The sequence below is a fragment of the Mus musculus genome, chromosome 6 (assembly GCF_000001635.26).
Source record: "Mus musculus strain C57BL/6J chromosome 6, GRCm38.p6 C57BL/6J".
NCBI classification, from domain to species: Eukaryota; Metazoa; Chordata; class Mammalia; order Rodentia; family Muridae; genus Mus; species Mus musculus.
Genome location: NC_000072.6, coordinates 133,695,571 through 133,719,903, shown reverse-complemented (window position 1 = coordinate 133,719,903; position 24,333 = coordinate 133,695,571). Strand labels below are relative to the sequence as shown.

General features: G+C 38.1%; 1 long non-coding RNA gene across 1 annotated transcript; it reads right to left on the bottom strand.

The window, feature by feature from the left end:
• Positions 1-252: 252 nt before the first annotated feature.
• Positions 253-18,718, bottom strand: Gm46987. The gene is made up of 3 exons (XR_001785444.1): positions 18,707-18,718; positions 1,806-1,809; positions 253-312 (listed from the first exon to the last, which is right to left on the bottom strand). It is a non-coding gene; the product is annotated as a predicted gene, 46987 (long non-coding RNA).
• Between the last annotated feature and the right edge of the window lie 5,615 nt (positions 18,719-24,333).

Here is a 24,333-nt window from a genome sequence, read left to right as displayed (position 1 = left end):
AGGTCCTCCTGACTGTTCCGTACCCTGGGCACTCTCTCCAGGGTCTCCCTTGGAACGTCTTCCAGGGGTGCAGCCTGTGGGGCCATAGACCGTCGTCTTCCCACAGCCACTAGGTCCTTACGGCCCATAGTGGCAGCTGCCAGAATACAGAATACCAGAACTGGTAACACAGGTGGGACTCAAACCCACAATCTCAGAACTGAAAAACAAAGAAAGAAATTCAGCGGTGCCACACTTAGACACTTAGATAACAGACAACATAGAAGACTCACAAAAACAAACGTAGACAAACAAAATTACCAAGCGACAGAACTTACCCGATAGGATGGTCTCGGTCTCTTGGGTGGTCGCGTCAATCCCGGACGAGCCCCCAAATGAAAGATCCCCAAAGGGAGACCCTCACTCAAGCCTCGGGATGTGGCGCGGACCCAAGAGAGACGAGGAGACTGAAATGGCGTACACACAAAGCTATTTAATAAAGCGGGGGGGGGGGGAAGCCAGCGCGCTGGGGCCGAGACTCGTACACCTCTGCATAGGGTAGAGGAGTCTCAACGAAGACTCAAATTTTTCACAAGCTTTTAAAGGCTAAAACCACAAACTGGGAGGGGGAATGGGGAGGGAATAGGGGAAGTTTAACAACCACAAGTTTACTCAACCAAAGAGTCATATCCTGTGTTTGGCAATACATCTGGCCTGTTGAAACATTCTGTGGTTGTTCCAGAAAATGTTTTTTCTCAAGTATGTTTTCCAGATGGGAGGGGGTGGGCTCCGAGGTAAAAAGTTCATGTTCTCACAAGAGGCCAGTAATTTTTCATTCTTCACTGGTATGCAGAATATCTGATATGCCACACCAAAGAGGTCATGACCCACAGGCTGAGAATCACTGCCTAGCTAGGTAACCATTAGTTGACTAAACCAAAACGTTTGAGGGAGCCATTATTGTTTCAAAGCAGAGGAAATAAAGTTTCATTAAAAAATGTGAATCTTAGCACCTTTATCCAAGCTACTGGCTTCATAGATATTGATGCTAAATGCAGGGTTTTGTTTAGCCTTGAGCTCAGTACAGGTACTAAAAAATGACTCTCATGAAAGCCAAGTCCGTCTAGTCTGAACCCTTAGAAACAGCTGAGAAGAAGAGGGAGTTCCATGGTGTGTGGTGTGCAGTCAGAAGGTATCTTGGGACTAACTTCACTTCTATGACCATGGCTTTGAGAAGAGCACTGTCAAACATCAACATTTTTCTGAGCACCTGGTATAGACCCTTTGTGCACATATTATTTTTCCTCTCTCTCTCTCTCTCTCTCTCTCTCTCTCTCTCTCTCTCTCTCTCTCTCTCTCTGTGTGTGTGTGTGTGTGTGTGTATGTGTGTGTGTGTGTGTGTGTGTGTGTGTGTGTGTGTGTGTGTGTGTGTTTGTGGCCACTCTACATCCATGAGGAGGCCAAACACCAAAAATTGACATAGGTTCCTCCATCACTCTCCATACTTTTTTTCTTTCTTTCTTTTTTTTTTTTTTTAAGGCGGGATCTCTGTTGAAGGAAATATCTAAAAAGTAGAGCCGGCACACTCCAGCGGTTGTGCCTCTGCCCTGCCAGCCTGGCTGGCCATGCACTGGCGGGCAAAGGCTGACCTATTTTATCTTCTGGAGATTCTCTGGCCTGGAGCTCCCAAAATGTCTCCACCCAGCTCACTAGGTTCCCATTGTCAGGTTGCTACCATGCTAACCTCGTGCTTCATCCCCCCTACAGCCTTTGTGGTGCACATCTGGCAAACCCATGCTTTGCCACTGTACCTCTCTCTCTTGAACCCAGCTGAGCTCCTGCCTAAAAGAAAACGTAACACAGACTTAGTTCAGAAACCATGGTAACTCAATCTCCCCAGACACTAAACACTAAAATTTGATATTTTTAAAGGTTGGACTTACTTGTTCTATAGAGCATGCATATACACATTTGTATGTTGTGATATATATCCAAAAGTTGAATGATAATTATCCAGAAACTGACAAGTGATTCAATTATACATTTACTATAGACAGAGAAAAAGTTCACAATACACTGTGATGTTAAAAAAGGGCAGGGCAGGACTGGAGAGATGGCTCAGTGACCAAGACCACTGGCTGGTTTTTAAGAGGTTCAATTCCCAGTACCCACATGACAGCTCACAATCCTCTGACTTCAACCCTAGTATATCTGATGCCCTTTTCCCATCTCTGTGGCTACTAAATGCACATGGCACACAGACATGCATGCAGGCACAACGCCCATATACATAAAATAGAATACGATTAGTTGGTTTCTACTCACTTTTAAATAAATGAAAAATATAATTATCATTAATTGTTTGCTATTTTTCCAGAATGTTTACATTATTATTTTTCTGTGATGGATATGTGTTGTTTTATCCAGTTTTAAAGCATCAGCAAAATATATTATAAGAAAAATTGAGTGATACCCACTCTATGTATATTAAATTAAAAGATTTTTTCTTTTTTTAATATTTTTTATTACATATTTTCCTCAATTACATTTCCAATGCTATCCCAAAAGTCCCCCATACCCTCCCCCCAACTTCCCTACCTACCCATTCCCATTTTTTTTGGCACTGGCGTTCCCCTGTACTGGGGCGTATACAGTTTGCGTGTCCAATGGGCCTCTCTTTCCAGTGATTGCCGACTAGGCCATCTTTTGATACATATGCAGCTAGAGTCAAGAGCTCCGGGGTACTGGTTAGTTCATAATGTTGTTCCACCTATAGGGTTGCAGATCCCTTTAGCTCCTTGGTTACTTTCTCTAGCTCCTCCATTGGGAGCCCTGTGATCCATCCAATAGTTGACTGTAAGCATCCACTTGTGTGTTTGCTAGGCCCCGGCATAGTCTCACAAGAGACAGCTACATCTGGGTCCTTTCAACAAAATCTTACTAGTGTATGTAATGGTGTCAGCATTTGGAAGCTGATTATGGGGTGGATCCCTGGATATGGCAGTCTCTAGATGGTCCATGCTTTCGTCTCAGCTCAAAACTTTTTCTCTGTAACTCCTTCCATGGGTATTTTGTTCCCAATTCTAAGGAGGGGCATAGTGTCCACACTTCAGTCTTCATTCTTCTTGAGTTTCATGTGTTTAACAAAGTGTATCTAATATCTTGGGTATCCTAGCTTTTGGGCTAATATCTACTTATCAGTGAGTACATATTGTGTGAGTTCCTTTGTGAATGTGTTACCTCACTTAGGATGATGGCCTCCAGGTCCATCCATTTGGCTAGGAATTTCATAAATTCATTCTTTTTAATAGCTGAGTAGTACTCCATTGTGTAAATGTACCACATTTTCTGTATCCATTCCTCTGTTGAGGGTCATCTGGGTTCTTTCCAGCTTCTGGCTATTATAAATAAGGCTGCTATGAACATAGTGGAGCATGTGTCCTTCTTACCGGTTGAGACATCTTCTGGATATATGCCCAGGAGAGGTGTTGCTGGATCCTCCGGTAGTACTATGTCCAATTTTCTGAGGAACCGGCAGACTGATTTCCAGAGTGGTTGTACAAACCTGCAATCCCACCAACAATGGAGGAATATTCCTCTTTCTCCACATCCATGCCAGCATCTGCTGTCACCTGAATTTTTGAACTTAGTCATTCTGACTGGTCTGAGGTGGAATCTCAGGGTTGTTTTGATTTTCATTTACCTGATGATTAAGGATGTTGAACATTTTTTCAGGTGCTTCTCTGCCATTCAGTATTCCTCAGGTGAGAATTCTTTATTCATTTCTGAGCCCCATTTTTTAATGGGGTTATTTGATTTTATGAAGTCCACCTTCTTGAGTTCTTTATATATGTTGGATATTAGTCCCCTATCTGATTTAGGATAGGTAAAGATCCTTTCCCAATCTGTTGGTGGTCTTTTTGTCTTATTGACGGTGTCTTTTGCCTTGCAGAAGCTTTGGAGTTTCATGAGGTCCCATTTGTCAATTCCCCATCTTACAGCACAAGCCATTGCTGTTCTATTCAGGAATTTTTCCCCTGTGCCCATATCTTCAAGGCTTTTCCCCACTTTCTCCTCTATAAGTTTCAGTGTCTCTGGTTTTATGTGGAGTTCCTTGATCCACTTAGATTTGACCTTGTACATGGAGATAGGTATGGATCGATTCGCATTCTTCTACATGATAACAACCAGTTGTGCCAGCACCATTTGTTGAAAATGCTTTCTTTCTTCCACTGGATGGTTTTAGCTCCCTTGACGAAGATCAAGTGACCATAGGTGTGTGGGTTCATTTCTGGGTCTTCAATTCTATTCCATTGGTCTACTTGTCTGTCACTATACCAGTACCATGCAGTTTTTATCACAATTGCTCTGTAGTAAAGCTTTAGGTCAGGCATGGTGATTCCACCAGAGGTTCTTTTATCCTTGAGAAGAGTTTTTGCTATCCTAGGTTTTTTGTTATTCCAGATGAATTTGCATATTGCTCTTTCTAATTCGTTGAAAAATTGAGTTGGAATTTTGATGGGGATTGCATTGAATCTGTAGATTGCATGAATCACTAGGTCTATACTTCAACACTACAAAGGAAGAGAAAAGGTGTTCTTCAAGCCCCGGGGAAGTAAAGACAAGAGAATTAAAAGAGTTCAACGCACAGGAGGCAAGTATGGAAGAAAACTGGAAGGATTGGTCAGGGAGGGATAGGAGGAAAGAGAGAATATGGGAGAGACTACTGGAATAGCTGAGGTTTAGAAGGCAATATGGAAACCTATAACAGTAAAATATCCTAGAACATTTGAGGATTACCCTAGTGATGTCTCAATACAAAGGAGGATAGGAAGTCTTAGCTGAACATCTTATGTAACCAGTCTAATCTCTAACTGGTAGGACTGGGACAACAAACCAAGGAAGAACACCTTCAACTTCAAACTGTTCAGAATGCAAGATGCTCTGGGGAAGCTGTGGTTCACTTTGTAGATGTGGCCAACGAATTGCTGGCCTTACTTAAGGCCCAAAGCACTAGAGGGAGCACATGGCTGACATTGCCTGGCATGAAAAAGAACCAGAAACTGAGTGGCTTATAAGAGTCCTCAGAAAAAAATGGGAAAAGAAAAGAAAAGAAAAGAGAAAGGAAAAGAAAAAAGAAAGGAAAAGAAAAGGAAGGGAAAGAAAAGAAAAGGAAAAAAAGTAAAAGAAAGAAAGGAATGAATGAATCAACGAAGAAAGAAAGAAAGAAAGAAAGAAACAGAGAAAGAAAGGAAAGGGAAAGGAAAAAAAAAAGAAAAAGTCAAGGAAGTGGTTCTTAAAGATATCCGGCTGTACTCATAGGACAGTGCATAGCTCATTTTTCATCAGTGTCTTCCCCCACCAGCAGAAGACAGCAGATGCAAAGACCAACAGACAAACATTAGCTGGAGCTCTTGCAGCCCCTCTAAAAAGAGAGAAGGATTTTAGGTTATAAAGGTTCAAGGACATCAGGAGATCCAGGACAGCAGAATCAACTTAGTTAGCATGACTCATAGAGGCTCACAGACACTGAAACAGCAATGATGGAGCCTGCATAAGGATTAGCTAGGCCCATAATAAAAATCTAAGGTTGTTTAGAGTAGGATGGTCCTTAGACTCATAGGAAAAGGAGTAGTGTACTTCTGATTCATTTGCCTGCTCATGGGACCCCTTTTCTCCTACTAGATTGCCTAGTCCAGCCATGATATTAGTGTTTATACCTAGATTTATTGTATCCTGTTGTGCATTTTATCTTGATACCCCTGCAAGGTTTGATTTTTATCAAAGGAAAACAGAGGAGTAGTGGATCTGGGAAACAGAGGAGGTGGGAGGGCACTGGAATGAGGGGAGCCTGTAGTCCAGATGTGTTAAATGAGACAAATATAAGGAAAAGAAAGTTCTTGAAGATTTTCTACAGTTACATAGTAAGCTTAAGGTCAGCCTTGGTTCCATAAAACCCTATCTAAAATGCAACTAATAAAAACCATGTCATTACAGAAATAAATGTCAACCTATAACACACAGGATGTCAGCAAAGTCTAAACTATGGAAATACCTTCAGGAAAAATTGTGTTGCTTTCATTTAATGTGTTAATTACTAATAAAGACAGAGGGATGAAGAGTCTTAGAAATTAAGAGATGACAACTAAGTCTAATTTATCTGGGTAGACTAAAATTAAGACTTGTATTACTGCTTGCTTATGGGGTACTCTAAAGCACTAGTACTTGAGAAGAAATTCACTTGTGTAAAGGAAAATTAATTTCTATCAAAGATGGAATGATGTGTACATCATTGTTGGTGTCTAACAGGCTATAGTTTTGTAACTCTTTACTAAGTTTTTTAATACAGAGAGGGAGTCATTTAATACATCACTCTAAGCATGGAGCATCATTGTTGGGACACAAATATGCAAACAGTTCTATCTCCAATTACATGCTAAAAATGCAGTTACTAATCATCTCATGGTTATAAAGGCATATCAGAAATTTACATAGTGATAGCATTTAAATTCTCTTATTTGTGGAAATTGCTTGGAAAGTCTTCCTTCAGCAATATTATACAAGTAACATTAAAAAATAATATAGTTAATATACTTTATCTATTAGAAATAACACACTGTACAGCTCTGTCATACTGTGTAATATTGAGCCAATATACAAAAGAAAAACAAGCTGTTTAAGACTCTTTTCTGTGTCAGATATGAGATCACTAGAGCTGCTAGGACACCATTCCTTTGCTCCTCCTATCAAGGGGGATTTCTTATGCCCTATGGCACACACTGCAGAAAAAAAATGCAGAGGTTCCTCCAAGACACATGCAGTCCTACTCTGCTGCTCCTGAGCTCATTTTTCAGCACAGATGAAGGTATGAGAATTTGGATATGGTTGTTTGGGACTGTGATTGGGACATAGGAGGCCACATTGCTGAGAGCAAAACAGAATTACGGGAAGTAACTATGAAGAATAACTGGCTTTTGAGTTCAAAGGACAAGAGTACAATAAGTTATGTCCTCACTCTGCATCAAGAAAATTTTGCTATTAATATAATTTTGAAAGTATGTCTTTAAAATGCTCACAGTCAGCTAATGGATGGATCATAGGGCTCCCAATGGAGGAGCTAGAGAAAGTAGCCAAGGAGCTAAAGGGATCTGCAACCCTATAGGTGGAACAACATTATGAACTAACCAGTACCCCGGAGCTCTTGACTCTAGCTGCATATATATCAAAAGATGGCCTAGTCGGCCATCACTGGAAAGAGAGGCCCATTGGACTTGCAAACTTTATATGCCCCAGTACAGGGGAACACCAGGGCCAAAAAGGGGGAGTGGGTGGGCAGGGGAGTGGGGGTGGGTGGATATGGGGGACTTTTGGTATAGCATTGGAAATGTAAATGAGTTAAATACCTAATAAAAAATGGAAAAAAAAACATAGGTGTTCAGCAGCTACAGGCAGGAGGAAAATGAGCAAGAGCACTTGAAGACAGATCTTTGGAAAGTACCAACTTTAAAGAGCAAGTGAGGGCTGGAGAGATGGCTCAGTGGTTAACAACACTGGCTGCTCTTCCAGAGGTCCCGAGTTCAATTCCCAGCAACCACATGGTGGCTCACAACCACCTGTAATGGGATCTGACATCCTCTTCTCATATGTCTGAAGAAAGCTACAGTGTATTCATATACATTAAAATAAATAAATAATTCTAAAAGAGAGAGAGAGAGAAAGGGAGAGAAAAAAAAGATGAAACAAAGAAGCCAGAGTAAGTGATTCATTTCCACAAAGATTCTGCTATGCTGTCAGCTTTCTTGGGAAACGAAAAGGCTGATAAAAGAAGAACAACTGTGAAAATATCTTCATATTCAAAGCACACAGTAGTTCCAACTAGCCAAGTTCTACACAGGATACAGGAGAGATAAAAGAGATAAACACCTATCATACTTCCATCAGAGATAGAGTGTCACATAAGAAATGTCACTTTCTCTACAGGGAGAAATACATCAGGGTCTTTTGTACAAAATTTCCATATGGACTATTTCAGGATTTAACAAGTAGTATATACATTTATGCCCAAATATCATATTCTTAAAATCAAATCCTAAGAGAATGTAAATAGAAACAAAGTGTTTAATGATAGAAAGCGGTAAGGAGATGATAAAATGAACATTGCAATATGGAGAGTAACACCGGTTATGGTATGATTGGTAATTCCTATAATTCCATCCCTAACTAGGAATATCATGAGTTCAATGTCATTCTTTACTAAACATTAAGATTGAAGCTTGTCGGGCACAGTGGTGCATGCCTTTAATCCCAGCACTCGGGAGGCAGAGGCATGTGGATTTCTGAGTAGGGGCCAGCCTGATCTACAAAGTGAGTTCCAGGACAGGGCTACACAGAGAAACCCTGTCTCAAAAAACCAAAAATAAAAAAAATAAAGAAATAAAAAAAAAGATTGAGGCTAGTCTGAGCAACTGGAGACTTTGTTTCAAAAGATTAAAAAACATATAAAAACTTATGCATTATTTCCCTAAAGTAAGCAGAGCATGGGGAGGCTGCTACATGAAGAGAGAATAATTATTTCTTTTCTTAATTTAAAAGAGGTAGGTGCATTTGTGATAGAAGAATCTCGCTAATTCTTTCTATTCCCCCAATTCCAGCAGATTCTTTAACTGGCTTAACAGATTATATACAGTAGGGTAAGTAGAAATTGAAGGTTACTTTTACCTTTAGGACATTTGTGACCTTGGGCAATTTGACATTGAACTTTTCAAGTAATGTTATGTTTTTCTAAGTGATCTAATTTGAATAATCTCCCTCCATAAAATTTTGCTTCCATTGAATATTTCTCCTTTAACTCAGCCTTTCTTGGATCTCCAATTCCTTCTTGTAATCACTTTGATAGAAAGGAATGAAAGAGTAATCACTCCTACTGAAACTTCATAAACAGGCCACCATTTTGACCCCTAGACCCTGAGTACAACAATGAAAATTTAGTAAAAAAAAAAAAAGTTTTCATGACACATTTGCCTATCCCATGGAGAAACAAAAGTAGGAGAACTTACTGCTAAGTACTTTCCTCTTAGTCCTGCTTTCATTTTGTCCAATAAATTTGCACGTTGTTCCTTCATTTTCCTTGAATACTATTTGTGTCCTTGTTTCTTCCCTGAGCCAGATTACCATTGACTATAGATTTTTCTGTTTCCATGAGTGTATAGGCTTTTGGTTGTTTCTGCTGTTGTTGAAGTCCAGCTTTCACCCATGGTGGGCTGATAAGATGCAATGCATAATTTCAATTTTTTGTATATATTGAGGCTGCTTTGTGGTGAATTTTGGAGAAGGATACATGAGGTGTTGAAAAGAAGATATATTCTTTTCTGTTTGTGTTAAACACTATACAGATTCTTGTCAGGTCCATTTCCTTCATACTTTCATTACTTCTCTGTTTAGTTTGTCTAGACGACCTGTGGAGTACTACAAGTAGGCTATTGAAGTCTCCCACTATTAATTTGTGGTGTTTGCTGTGTGTCTTAAGCTTTAGCAATGTTTCTTTTAAAAATGTGGATACACTTGCTTTGGGGGCATAGATCAGAACTGAGATATCATCTTGGTAGATCTTGCTTTTGATAAATAAGAAGTGTCATTCTCTGTCGATTAATTTTGGATGAAAGTCTATTTTATTAAATATTAGAATGGCTATGCCAGCTTGCTTCTTGGGTCTGTCTTCTTGGAAAACATTGGCAACCCTTTACTCTGGGGTAATACCTATCTTGTTTGCTAATGTGTGTTCCTTGAATGAAGCACAATGATGGATCTTATTTTCACATCCATTTTATTAGTCTAGATCTTTTTTGAATTCAGTCCATTGATGTTGAGAGATATGAATGACATAGATTTTATTTCAAGGTCGGTGAAGTTAATGTGTATGTTTTTGTGGGGGAGGGAGACAGCTCTTCTCTTCTGTGAAATTCTGTACTGGTATGGAATTATTTCTTGTGTATTCTTGGATGTAGCTCTCCTTTTTGGTTTGGGTAAGTTAGAATGAAATTGTTCGATTGGATTTCAATACACACATTGCCGAACCAAGACGCCTTGAGTTTGGACATAATCGTTTTAAAAAACATAATTAAAGATAACAAAACTTCTGAAAATACTATTCAGATAAAAATTAACTCAATTCCAAGTGCAAAATATTTTAAATACATTCTTACTCTGAATTTCTTTACAAGATATATCTTCATTCTTTCAACAAATGAGTTCTTTTGACACTGAGATAGTACCCAAGACTATGCATTTTACCTGAGAGAATCATAGTTCTTGTGGATGTCAGAATTTTTCTGATCCTAAGTTAATGCAGGTGAAACTTAGGCTCTTGTAACCTACAAGTGACATCAATCATAAGAGTAGGTTTTCTGGGCTAAATGCACTGTGTGAGAATTAGGAGTGGGGTCTGGGATGAATAAAAATGTAAATTTGGATAAATTTAGTCCTGAATCAACAGACAGATAGGTTGAATGATTACATCATTCCTAGCATTCCAGGATGAGCAGCTATGTACCTTATCCCATCGAAGAAGTATTTGAAGAAGTATTTGAATTTTCTGACTTTTCTAGTCTACATTTGTGCACCTCTCTCTCTCTCTCTCTCTCTCTCTCTCTCTCTCTCTCTCCTCTCTTCTCTCTCTCTTCCCCTTCTTGCCTCCTCTCTCTTTCTCCCTCCCCCTCTTTTTCTGTGTAAGTGTGCACATATAATTTGTGTCTATGTGTCTGTGTGATTATTTGATCCTTTTCCTGGTAGAACTTGAAGAACAGCTTGGAAGGATCGTCCTCTCCTTTAACCATGGGGGACAGGTAACAACTGGAGGTTGTCACCTGTGCTGACCAGTTGTCCTCTGACCACCACACAGGTGATGGGCAATTTCAATAACAAAAAATAAAGATAGAGACAAACTCGCTCTAGTCCAGAAAGATTTAACAAAGAATTTAAATATTTATTAAGGATTCCTACAGGAAGAGAACATAGAATGTTATCAGCAAATAAACAAAGAACAGATAGCTAGCTAGGGGAGAGTGGGTCTGTCTTCCCAGCATTGAATTCAGTTCAAAAGAAAGTTACACTACAGGAAGATAAGGACAGTCAAGGGTAATGCTATATTTTGATCCTCTGACTATACAACCCTCAGCTTCCTTGCCCAATCAAGGAAGTTCCTGTCTTATAATATGAATTCCACTCAGTATAATAATACAGGAAATTTTTAACAAGGTGAACATGATCAATATTTCCTGTACTGAAGCAGAACACTCTCTAGGTATGTAAAATTACCAGTCGAAAGGTAAACAAAAATTTCCTGAAATGACCATGAATATGTTGGACTTATACATAACCAATAAATAAAATTAGCTTGGAAACTCAAACTTTCTGTTTATTTGGGGACATTCAATGGTATGGGGCAATCCCAACAGACTGAGAAACACAATTTTTAAAACCCTTCTGAAGAAAGTATATGTTAAAATTAATTATTGGAAAAAGAACCAAAAGACTTCAGAGAGGTTATTGACAGAATTCATTTTTTAACAATTTACAAAAAGGTATCAATAAGAAGAACAATCGTGACCATGCTTTAAACCTCCTAGATTAGTTCTATGCCTATTCTGTAGAAGAACTTGTATAAAATGGCTCACATGAGGCCAGAATTATGCTGCATAACTGAGGTCAGAAACGTTTTCAATGACTCAAAGCTTTGTGTGTGCAATTAGGTCTGCAATCAGGATTAAGGGAAGCATGCAGAAGAACTCTTTCTTCCAATGATAACTGCAGTCAACTCCATAAGACAAAGTGCTATGTGTAAGGCTGATATTTCCTAGTCAGGAGAATATGGTATCAGCCCATATTTATTAAAGTTTGCAGAAGTGACAGAAATCCAAGAAAATGACAAGAGAGAGTGTTCTCAGTCTCATATATTTTGGCTACCCCACTGCTTATGTCCTCAAGTAGAACCATAAATTAATGGATAAACATGGTCATCACTGAAAGAGTATAAAGCAAACTTCTTTAAATTGCCCTGCTTGTGTCTCTAGCCTCCACTTTTCCTATGAACATTTGTTTTTCTTCCATCATCAGTTCTGGTAAATCTTTGAGCAGTTTCTCTTGACTCTGCAGCCCTAGTGTTACTTCTCAAGTGTTCATGCAGCAAATGCCTCACATCACACCCTTGCTTGTTGGAGATGGAGGGAGCGAAGTCCTCTGAGCTTCAGTTCTCTATTAGCTGTTGTGAAGACAGTTTCTCAGACTAATTAGTTATTAATGTTGGTCTCAGTTCTGCATGAACACAGCTGGGAACACACTGGATTTCTGACACTCAGTTTTTCACTTTTATATTTTAGATTCAAGGCATCAAAAAGTAGAAACATTGGATTCAAAAAGTGAAACAGAAAATACAAAGGAAACATATAGTTTCACAGAAAATGTTGCCAAGGGTTTCTGGCAACATTTCTGGGTTTGCTGTGTAGTTCCTTAGAATCATATTTATGCCAGGTTTTAAATCACAAAAAAAGATACAGTTGACAACGCCTTTCCATGAATCAGTGGTATTAACATTATAACTAATAACTGAATTGCATTTTTGTTATACCTATTTAACTACTTGAAAGTCATGTTTTTATCTTGAGTTGCGTATGTTATACAACTAACATTCTGCTTCTCATGAAAACATAAGATTACTTTTCTCATATTAGGGTATCCCGAGCTTATCCCTGTCCCGCGGGAAATAAACACAGGACACACCAGGTTCTTCCGTGGTTAACTTTTACTTCAATAACATAGTGAGGTAGACAAAGAAGGCTCAGAAAGTGTGTGGCTTAAATACTTTTGGCGACGTGTCTAAACTAGGACTGGTAGCAACACCCATGATCCTCATGCACCCTGGGGATAGGTTAAAGCCCCCAGTGGTTGGGCAAAAGCCCCGGGAGAAGGACTGGTGACTTTGGCGGGCTGTGCTCTCGCAGCTGCGCACAAAGAGGTTTAGCACCATCTAGTGGCGGCACATATATTGCAGCCCTTTACATTAGGGGGAATAAGAAGCTGGAAGTTGAGTTGTGTATGTTTCTTCAAAATCCCTCAGTATTAATTATAAATGGTTAAAAGTAACTACACTCCAATAGAAGTAAAACTTAAAAACACTTTGTCTTAATAAGGATAAGCTTCTTATCATTCGAAGTTTGAGTGTAAGAATATAAATGAATGTTTAGTTACAGTATTTAGTCAGGTATGACACGGAACTAAAAATAAAGAGGAAGGGAAAGATGCATAAGATCGTAAAAATGTAAATCTTCATAGAAGAAAGAATTAACTCTAACATATACCAAGATGTGAACTCAGGTAAATAAGAAATTAAATGAAAATGGACATATGATATATTTTAATAGGTGAGAACCATATAAGTCTAAGAGTTGTTCTATATGAAACGAGCCTTCTTTTCTTAGAGAAAGTAAGAAAGAGAAAAAGTGAAAGGCAAGGAGGGAGGGGGATAGGAGGGAAAGAGAAGGAGAATGAGCAGGAAGAAGAACATGCTAGGCTTAGTGGAACATGGCTTTGATCCCAATACTAAGATCACAGTTTACTCTCTATCTAAGTAGTTCAAGGTCAATAAGGACTATGAGTGAGGTCCTTATTAAAACAACAACAAAAACAGCAACAGCAACAGAAACAACAGCAGCAACAACAAGAACAACAACAACAAAAGCAGTAGCAATAAAAAACAAAAGCAAAATAAGATAGCATAGGGAGGTACACTTTGGTCCTGATAAGATCTGAAACTAGATATACAAACTGATTGCATTGGCCTCTGTGTTCATTTCTGTCATTGTGGGAATAGATCTTTTTGTTCAGAAGACTCCTAATTGTACCATGTCCAGTTTTGGAGCTTGGAAAATGATGATAAATGACAGCTTATGATGCAGGATTGTAATGCATTGTGTTCACACTTTGTTATCTCTACATATCACATCTCTAATCAGAACAAAATTTCTCAGAGAAATTTAATTGTATTGTTGCTTTCCATTCCTGTTCAAATTAATTCTCAATGGGGCTTTATCTGTTGTTGCATGCTGAAGGCTGACCCCTGCTTGTGCCAGGTTATGATGGGGCCACATCTCACAAAAGCACTGTTTTCAACAGGTCAAAGTTAGCCCCTCAGGTTTTCCATCTTTAAGTAATACAGAGAAGATGTAAGAAGACCAATGTAAGCCCTAAAAATCAACTGATAAAACAACTGTGCTATTAAACTTGGTTGAATTGTATGCAAACATTTAGAACTTAATAAAATGGGCAAAGACTTCAGAGATCTAGATTGATAAGGAAGGGTCAAGGGAGAATACTTGGATCATCCTTCAAGAGAAAATGAAATAGACTACATAGTCTCCCTGGGGGCAGGTAGAAATGGGAACAGGATGGATCAGGTAGGAAAAATGGATGAAGGGAGAAAGACCTGGGAGAGAAGGTTGATACTGTGAGTCTTCTCAGGGGTGAGGTAGAAATGTAGAACAATGGAAACTCCCTGGAATCTACAAGGATGACCCTAGTGAAGAATGCTAGTAACAGGGGATACAAAGCCTGAACTGGCCAACTTTGGTAATAGATCAAACCCTCCAGTGGAGAGAATAGGACCTCAAATGTAGCCACAAAAACTTCAACCTTAAATATGTTCTGCCTGCAAGATATTCCAGGGTAAAGTGGCACAGATGTGGTTAAACTGGCCATACAATGACTAATCCAACATAAAACCCACACCACTAGAAAGAACCTATTCCTGACAATGCCTGCCAGCACAGCCACCAGAAGCTAGGAGACCTAAAGACCCACGATAGAACAAAGTGATACTGGCAAAAAATGAAATAATGAAATGATTCCTAATAATATTCTGCTGCATTCACAGAGAGAACCCTAGCATACTAGCCATTAGAGAAGCTCCATCCAGTAAAAAGATGAGAGCACATGCAGAGATCCACACAAAATATTATTCAAGAATAAACTTAATCCTTCGGGAGATGGGAAAAAAAGGATTATTTTAGGCAAAGGGCTTAAGGACACTGCAAGAAAATGCCCCACAGAATTGATTAACCAGGACTCATAGAGGCTCACACAGGCTGACACAAAAATCTCAGACATGACATTGGTCTGGACTAAGCCTTCCTTATATACAATGAGGTTATTTAGTTTGTAGGACTCCTAAAAGAATGATGCAATATGTCCCTGATTATATTGCCTACTCTGAGAGCATTTCTTCGTACTGGCTTTCCCCCATCAACCTTGATATGAGTGTTTGATCCTAGTCTTTGATCCTGTAAAGTTCCTTTCTATGTTTGGATGGTATCACTGGGAGCTCTGCACTTTTCTGAATAAAACTAGGGAAAGCAGTGAGTCTGGAATAAAGAGAGTTGGAGTGATGTAGAAAACTCTGCAAAGAAGACAGAATGGAGCCTGTAATTTGGATGTATTTTATGAGAGAAAAGGAAAGGAAAGGAGAAGGGAATAGAAGTAAGAAGTTGAAGGTTGCCTACAGTTATAACATGAGCTAAAGACCACCGTAGTCTCCACAGGACCCTATCACAAATGCAACTAATAAAAAATAATTTCATCTGGATGGAGAGATGGCTAAGTGTTTAAAAGCCTTCACTGCTCTTTCCAGGTCCTGAATTCAATCCCAGCAACCACAGGCTGGCCACAGACCATCTAGTGGGATCTGATACCATCTTATGGATTACTCATAGATATAAAATAAATAGATCTGAGAAAATCATATTATCACCAAAATCAATCAGCCTTTACCACAGGATGGGATCAGGAAATGTTAAGTGTAGGAAATCCTTTTTGAAATATGGTCAGGAATTTATGTCTCTTTTAAATGCATTTATTGCAGGTAAGATAGAGACATGAAGAAATTCCTAGCAATTAAAAGATGGAATTCAATTATAATTTAGTCAAATTCACATCAATAGAACTAAGTTTAAACTAACATATTTATCATTTATGTAGCAGTTGGATAATGGAATGCTGATTAGAGTTTTTTTTTTTAGCAATATTAAGAAAATTGGACCCACTTACTTTAGATCCAAAAAATTGGAACAGAAACTGCAACAAGGGATTACAAAAGTACAAACCTGACAGATGAACTAGGGAATGTTACAGTGTTGAAAACTCAGGTTTTCAACTCCTTCAATATATCTAATCAGTTTCCTTTAACTGGAAAATAATTCAGCAAGAGACCTTAAACTTATATATTATAATATGGATTTGTAATGCAGACTGCAAGGAAGAATCATTTAGTTACAGAGGCATAAAGTGTTTTCCTTTGCTATCTGTGTTGTGGGGGAAAAAGATGGAAATATTTGCAAGTATTTCTGGTGTGTTTTGCTAGGTGTTGTTTTCTTGGAGCTACAGCTCTGAAATCCTCTCCCCTCCCTTATAAAGAAACACAGACAACACTCAGAAATTGCATGCTGAAAATTTTATTGGAATATTGTTGACAATCAACACTGATCTGTTGATCTATACGTTTGAAGGACATATTTTTATCAGGTACTCTCTGAAACAGAAAAGAAGGAGAAAAGATATTAAAAAATTAAGACATGTTGAACGTTCCTTAACTGGTATTGGTCCCCCAGAAGTGAGAGCAGAGAGAGCCCACACCCTCTTCATCCTGCATCTCCTTCACCTCATTCCTTCTCCATTTTCTCAGGTTTATTCTTGTCAGGTACAGAGAAGAAAATGGAACTAAACTGTTTCTCACAAGATGAATGTGAATGATTATGTTAGGTTGTTCACTCATTGGTTCTGATATAAAAGGTTCCAGGATATATTTCCAAATATTTTAGTGCTATGTTCCCTGACTGATTGAACAACTGAAACTTACCTAAATATTTATTAACATAACAAGCCATAAAACACCATGACAGTCCATGCAATTGAATCCTGTGTATGCTACCAGCAAAATTAAATCAAACAAATCATGCTACGGGGAGATGCAGAGACTTTATGAAGCTATGAATTTTCTAAGAAATGTGGGTTTGAAAATAAATATTCTAAGGGTCTATGTAGACCTTTCATGTAAACCTCAATTGTGTATAATATTTACTCACATACACATATTAATATTTTTAAGGTTATTGCCAAAGGATTAAAAAATGACTTTCAAGAACAAACAATAGGAACTTACTATAATATATAACTATGATATTCAGCCAAATGTAATCCTAGGGATATAGATTGTGACCAACTTGGGCATACACCAATTTAGAAGAACATATGAAAAATCTGAACAAGGTTAGAGGTATCTATAAGGGAACATTTAGAGACAATGGATCTAAACACCCTACGTGAGTTAGGCATATTGTATATACTTAAGTTGAGAAGGCAGTGAAGGTGAATTCAGAGGACATAAGAACAAAGAATGATTGCTTCTATACTTCTATAAATGTAGTCAATGCAAAGAGTAAACATTGTTACAAAGTAAGGTAATAAAAATAAATTTTATAAAAGGGAGCAATGGAGCATAAAGTTGCTGTGGAGTTATGTGCCTCAGGGGCACAAGTACATTGGAGATCTTGTGCAATATCAGCTTAGACCATCAAAGCCATGCCACCTTGTACTGTCTGAATGCTAAGACTTGAAATGAGGCTGAGGCTTATGCAATGTGCATTTGCTGACAACAAGCAAATTTTCACACTATGAATTGACAAATACCAAGGCAAGGTCTTTATATTTATTAAATTTGACTCATTGATCTTACCTAATTTATTTAATTCCATGGTACAAAAGGGAGTGGAACAAATTTTATTTCTTTTCTTATCATTTTCAAGATAAGAGAAATGATTTTATCTGCTCTACTGGCTCTAGACTGTTCAGAGCCATCCTGAGACGTAGGAAGATTCTTCTGTGGGGGTAGTTCTTCTGACTTTTCAGGAGAGGAGGGAAGTTCCTTTTTAACATCTTCTACACTTTCTTCTCCAGATTGATTTCCCTGTTCTTTCACAGCAGAATCAGAAGGCCCCAGACCCTCTGATTGTTGTAATTCCAGAGTTTCCTGTCGCTGTTCCTGTTCACTCCCAGAGTTGGCAGAAGACTCATTTCCTGCTGGAGCTGATTCAGGCTCTTGGACATTCCCTGTATTTACATTAGCAGAAGAAAGATCTGAACATGAGTCCTGGGTTTGATGCACAGGAACTGCATAGAAAGGTCCAGAAGATGTGAGCACATTGATAGAAGACTTTCCTCTTGTTTTCTTTCCCTGACCTGATCACACAATCCTTTCTCTCAGAACCTGTCTTCCAGCTGCTAACTACCTCTCCCAGACATCCTCATGTTGGCTTTCTAATTCCAAATTCCAAAACTACTTAGGTTAATTTCTGGAGGGCTGAAAGTTATACTTCAGGTCACAATAATAAAATCTCTGCTGTGCAAAGTGTTTTAGTTAGAGTTTACATTCTCAAGAATGGAATATTAGTTAACTGTTCAATACCTACACATTTCAATACAGAAAAAGACTAACAATAACGGTGTAGAATAAATATACTGCATGCCTAGGGACAATTTGCTTCTGTTTTTCCTTAAATCAAAGACAACTACCTAGTAACAGGAAGGCAAAGAGAAACCAGACAAAGGAAACAACCCCATCTTGTTCATGAAGCTTGATTATTATATACAGGAACACCAAGGAAAATAAAACCATGGATTTTCTCACAATCAGAGAAATAAGTATAAAGGCACATTTGTTTCCTGCCTCATCTCACAGTGGTGATTTGGGCTGGGAAGCTAACAAATTTCTTCTACAGTTATGGAAGATTTTTTTCTCCTTCGTTCAGTTGGCTAAACTCAGTATCGTCTCTATCATCAGGTTGAGGAATATTTATTTATATTCATAAAGAAATTAACAGTGAAATGAATATTTACTCATGTATAAGACATATATGACGAGACAACACACTGAAACACAGACAGTTGAACAGCATGCAAAAATGATGGACATCTAGAAATAAAGAATAGCATAAAGAGAAACTTCAGACTACAATCATTCAGAGCTTACAGAGCTACCAAAAAAGTGACTTCCAGAGTAAAACTTCTTAGTACAATTAAGCTGAACACTTACTGTCTGAGACGATCCTGTAAAAGTACAAGGATGCAAAAGCATGTGCGATTTCCCTGTGTTCTTACCTTCCACCAAATCACAAAGAACTTTTTAATTCTCCCAGAAACACTACCATCAAACAGTAACATATATATAATTATACTGCATACTTCAAAATTATCCTCCATGATTCAGCTTGAGAATATGTCCCACTCATTTTTTAAAATTAACATCCCTTAGGACAGTCAGGAGGCAAATCCCTGAGTACGCATCTTAAAAGGTTACATGCTCTGCTTCACGTTCTAGAGGTAGGCTGAGAAAAATGTATAAGGTGGCTCTGATAATTTTAGGTTATTATCTATAGCATTCAATATAGTTTCTATATCTATGCTTTGAATTAATCTGGACATGTTTGTCTATATCATGTTTCTGGCACCCAATATGCAGCAAAGCTGTCTGCTCCCACTCTCTCCTCTGACTATAATATGCTCTCAAATCTACCCTTTGTTTTCATGTCTCTTTACACAATGCAGAGCACTTTCCTGAACACAGAATGGGCCATCTTATTTTTCTCTTCAAGAATTTACTAAATTTCAGGTAGAATATTAAGTAAAAAAGACCATGTTACATGATAAAGACATAACTATTCCCATCTTTCTCACAGATATCCTATGGGCCTGTCTTTCTTCTCATGCATATCTGTTATTTCTCCCCTGCTTTCTCCTCTCTTTTACTTGAATGTCTCAAGGTCCCACCCTGTATTTCTTGGTACCTTCATCTGCACTCTGAGCTGAGCAGGACCACAAGCATCTTGGAGGAGACTCTGGACTTCTCGCAACTGTGTGCTGAGACATGCATGCCCATACTCTTTATAAAAGCAAGACAAACAAAGGTATCTTTGAGCATCAACTGGATGACATTGCTCCATTATTTCTCTTTGGGACTGTAGCCCAGCAGGGTGGAGTATGGGAGATTTCCAATGAGCTTTAACTACAGGAACAACATCTAATATGGTGATGATGTTAAAGGACAATTGTCTCTTTACAGACAAGTATTATTACATTGTTTGTGTGCACCACATTCTCAATCCACTCAGGAGATGTAAGGCATATAATTTGTTACCCTTTCCTAGCTTCTGTGAGAGTATTGCACAAGTATCTGAAGAGTAGAATGTTGAGTCCTCTGGAGTACTATAAAACCAGTAAATCATTGTTATCTTATAAATTTTCTTTTAGGTTTTCAGAATTCCTGACCCCTAATTCCATGCTGTTTGCTCTAGTTTCCTCTCCCACAAAAAACTGAAAGTGCACAGAAGGGTAAACATCTTCTGAAGGATATGTTGTCACCTATTATCTTGATCTTCACTATTCTGACTGATGTAACACCAAATCTCAGTGTACTATTAATTTGAAATTCTCTAACTGCTATACTTCTGTAACCTGGCAGGAAATCTCATATTGCAATCACCCCAAAATCATTTGCTTCTTAGAAATCATTAGAATCTTTTGGTTTGAGGATCCAGAGTTTTTTTTTTGTCCACATATGAAGTTTATGATGTTAGACAATTTCTGAGAAGAATCTCATAAATTTTAAATTAGGATTATGTTGAATTACTAAATATTATTATGATACACATGATACAATGCTGATGATACCAAACCATGACCATGGGAGTTCTTTCATCCTCTGATGCCTTGCTACATCTCTTTTCTCCAGAAAAGAGCTTTCAGTGTAGAAATCTTGCACATCTTTGGTTAGGTTTCCGTATAGGTAGATTTTGATGCTATTTTCAATAGTATTGTTTTCATGTTTTCTTTCTCAGTAAATTTGTATTTGGTATAAGGAAAGGGTACCTTTTTTTCCTAAGTTATTCATGTTTTCTGCTGCTTTGATAAAAACATTGATCCTTTCTCAAACATTTAGTAGGTAAATAAATGGGCCTAGTAAATGATAACATGAGTGATGTTACCCAAGGTACAGTAAGGAAGATGTTCCATGTACTAATCTGTTAATGGTCCATAGCTGTGATTCCTTAGAATTGAATATATAACATGGAGTAGCCAAGGATGTAAAAAAGACCAATCATGTGATGGAGGGAAAGAAGTTTTAAAGTCCATGGTAGAATAACAATTCTATGAGAAAAGGTGGGAAATTTTTAAGGAAATTATCTGGTTAGAAGTGACATGCAGAAGTAGAGGAAAAAACAAAGGTAAATAACATGATATATGTTTAGAAACATTATAGAGACATCTGTTTAATTTTTACTTGAAACAGTTAGAATAAGTAAGTTTATATGTATCCAAAAAGTATATGTATATTTCAAATGATATACACTATTGGGCTGATAATGCTCCCCACAGGCAGCATAGATGGTCAAACCAAAACCACAGAACTGGGCATGGGGGAATTCCTGTACATTGTTTGGTCCAAGACACAAAACAATATCAGTTTTGTAATTGTTTCTGGCTGCATCCTAGAACTTCATTATAAGACCCTATTATAGATGACCCTACACACTTTGGACATACAACATGGAAGGATAAAGCTGGTAATATCCTAAAAAGGTCCAACCTGAAATGTACCGCCTATAAAAGTTTCTGTGAAGCTTGATAAATAAAATAACTAGTCAATAGTCTCTAATAAAAAAAAATCAGTTACTCCCACTTTCCGAAACAGTATAGTCTCTAACTTCATTGTAAATTCTTAAACTTTCTTCATGCCATAATGAGTGTGTATTCTGAAAGGAAGATGCTAGGCCTTGGCAAATCTTCTCTAGGCATAACTTCATAATTCTCTCTACAATTAAGGGCTGGAAGGAAGAAAGAGAAATTGATTAGTTCTGGGAGTTTCTTCTATTGAATGCAAGATAACTATATGGTTTCTCCAGATATGAAATAGACAGAGAGAATACCCTGATTGGTTTTCATTGGGTGACTTAGGAAGGCTTCAGTGGGAAACAGAGAGAGAGAAAAAGATTTAACAAGAATCAAGCTATATGTTTCATAATGTGTACTCCTGGAAGAAGAAGTCCTACAGGAAGCCAGTCTTGACCTTGGCTCTGTGTCCTACAACACAGTGGGAGCTTCTGTTAAATGTCATTTCACTCAGATCCATTACCTGACTTCCTTCAGTGTCAACAATGAGTGCAGAGTGTACTGTATCATGAAGAAAAAATATCACCTCTGATTTCAATGGAAACAGAGATCAGGTTACAGAAGAGTGGGTAAGCAAAACTATTAGGAAGGAAAGTGGGGATGAAGAATGGGTAGGTATCAGGTTGAAGTTCTGCACATCTTAGACATTTTGTTCTGCTTTAATATTATAATATTTAATGCAACTCTTTATTTATCAAGTGTATATGTTTCCTGTTCAAGAAGTCAATAAAGATATGTAATGGAGTTTGATTGAACCTACCCTCTTTTTGTTAGAACCTAGTGGGGACCCCCCCACCCAATTCCCGATTCGGCGTGCACCCAAAAAAATCACGAAGGACCATCTTGATGTAAATTCATGAGGACGTTTAATGATGAAGCTCCAGACCGACATGCATCCCACATAGGAGATAATGGATGTCGGCCAGGAGACTCGAAAGCTAGGGGTTTTTATGGGGTAAGGGGCTTAGGGGTGTGGAATTCAGCATAGCGACACACTATTGGCTTATTCAAACATTAACAGAAAGATTACATATCAGCAAAAGTGCATCAGGACTTTGTTCCTGTGGGCTGGGGGCTTATCTTTGTTCACATAGCAACCAGTTGATGTATAACTTAACTGGCGTCAAGGGGCAGTAGACAGAGGGGAGGTTCTGGCCAGGTGGTGTTGACCCAGACAAGATAGCCCTCCTTGTCCTTGCTTTTTTTTTCTTCATTTTTACAGTCAGGCTGTTTTTAGGAATGTCTTATCAACAGCCCTTTCTGTTCTGCTTTGTTCTCGCCCCCAGGCAGCCTCTAGGTTCACAAACAACCAGCAATTTCTGAGTACTTTATATGACTTACAGGTCTTGAAATTTCATCTTCCTTTCATTTTCCCTCCTCCATTTCAGTACTATCCACCCAACTGGGAATGTTTTCCTAATTTTGAGTGTTCTTTCTTTGAAAGTCACTGAGTCCACCTGCATGTGCACTGCTGTGAAGCTAGATTACTTAGATTACATTGATGATGTCCATTTCTAACAACATTTCTGAAAAGAACATTATTTTATTCTCTTTTCCTATGCTTTTTATTTAGAATCTTTAATTCATAAAAATATAATGGCTTTTCTTGTGATATATTCATGCATATGCATCACTGTACTTTGTTCATGAGAATCTCTTACACTACCTTCCTCCATTCTTTCCTTTTTTCTTCTGTTAGTTATTTTCTTTATTTACATTTCAAATGTTATCACCTCTACATGTCTACCCTCCAGAAACCCCTTTCCCCTCTCCCTGATTTTTCTAATACCAGTCTTCCCTTATTTATGCTTGCAACTCTCTCCTCTTTCTCTCTCCTCTTTCTCTCTCTCACTTTCTCTCTGTCTCTGTCTCTGTATCTCTCTCTCTCTCTCTCTCTCTCTCTCTCTCTCTCTCTCTCTCTCTCTCTCTCTCTCTCTCTGTGTGTGTGTGTGTGTGTGTGTTTAAGCCAAACTTCTGTTGCCCAAATGTTCTTGGCTATGTAGTCCCAATTTCCTCCATTCATTTGTGCACAGTTAGGAAAATACTGGTTCTATGACTCTCAGATCTTGACAATTGTTTTTGGATTAAGAGAAACTCTTATTATGTAGGTCCATGGAAAGTATTCCCAGGTGTTTCTAGGCATGCTGTCTGGTTGTTAAGTTAGTTTTAAGTGAAAAATTTTCAATACTCAAGAAATAAGTTTTAATTGCCAGTGCCTACTGATATTTTCATGGGATGTACTTTTCAAATTCAAAAAAACACCTCACTGTAGTTTGTCTTTTACCTGATATAACCCTTACCTTACCCAGTTGCATAAATTATACAAATAAAACATATTTTTCTGATGAAAATATAAATTATTTTCCTTAGACCGTGAAAACAATGAAAGACTAGAAGCACAGTTACTCATATATTCCTGCACACTTCATGAATAGTCCTAAGTACTAGTTTCTAAGTGAACAAAACTACAAAGATAGAATTAAAAGTTTAAAATAATTTTATCTTGTCTGCATCATGGTGTCTTTCTTATCATTTGCATGATGATCAAAATAATCTTAAAGAACATTTAGGGACAGGATGGTCTCTTTC